This window comes from Gossypium hirsutum, chromosome A08 (assembly GCF_007990345.1).
Source record: "Gossypium hirsutum isolate 1008001.06 chromosome A08, Gossypium_hirsutum_v2.1, whole genome shotgun sequence".
NCBI lineage: Eukaryota > Viridiplantae > Streptophyta > Magnoliopsida > Malvales > Malvaceae > Gossypium > Gossypium hirsutum.
In genome coordinates, this window is record NC_053431.1 from 75,693,554 (window position 1) to 75,694,573 (window position 1,020).

Consider the following 1,020-nt stretch of genomic DNA (forward strand, 5'->3'; position numbering starts at 1 on the left):
TTTAATGTATTAATTCAAGAAAATAATTCTTAAGTATGTCATTTATAAAAAAAACCATAAAAATTAAGGGTTTATTAAATTGAACGAGGTTTCAACTTGCTCAACTTCACCATCCCAATAGTGTTTGAGACATTGAAAATTAACTTTAAACGTACCTCTCTTCTTGTTGTACAATTCTACCGCTCTATATAGGTAAACTTTATAGATGATATAAGGGCGTTTCCATCGGGAACATGGTTGAAGACCTGAATCAACACTTGAAGCAGTTTCTTCAACTGTGACACATTTAAGTACAATGGGGTATCCGATAATGCTGCCTGTCTTTGGTTATTCTTGTTTTTTTTATATGACAACGTAGTTGATTGGTTAGACTCATTAGAATCGAGTTCCAGTACCAAATGGAACAATCTAGCGGTAAATGTTTTTCATAAAATTTTCCCAATTAGTAAAACCATTCAGCTTAGGTAAGAAATCTTCAACTTTAAACAACACGAAGGGGCGTCCCTGTACGAGACGCAGGAGAGTTTTAAGACTATGCTAAAGAAGTTCCCACACCATGGATTGCAAGCATGGCTCCAAATATAAATTTTCTATAACGGTGTTGATGGTCACATCAAGTCTAGCTTAGACGGAACATCTGGTGGATCCTTCATGTTTCATACATACGAATAAGCTTACAAAATCATTAATGATATGGCCATGAATTCGTGCATGCAACCTAATGAGATATTCATGTACCAATCCAAGCCACCAACGGTGAACACTATAAAGGAAGAGCACGATGATGATCGATTCTAATGAATTTTTGAGGAGCAACTGTTTCAAGATGCCAGTGAAGTTGGTAAGAGAGGAGCCAAATTATGAGAACCAATCGAAGGAAGCAAGCTATGTAAATAATAGGGGTTGAGATCTCTATTCAAATATTTATAATCTCAGTTAGAGGAATCATCTGAACCTTAAGTGGGGAGTAACCAATGAGGTACGAACCAAGCCCAAACTCGACAAAATCCTCCTTACTAA

The 1,020-nt window shown here is 36.3% G+C and overlaps 1 non-coding gene across 1 annotated transcript; it reads right to left on the reverse strand.

The window, feature by feature from the left end:
- Nucleotides 1-457: 457 nt before the first annotated feature.
- On the reverse strand, nucleotides 458-563 carry LOC121205437 (small nucleolar RNA R71). The gene has a single exon (XR_005900515.1). It is a non-coding gene; the product is annotated as a small nucleolar RNA R71 (small nucleolar RNA).
- Nucleotides 564-1,020: the final 457 nt, after the last annotated feature.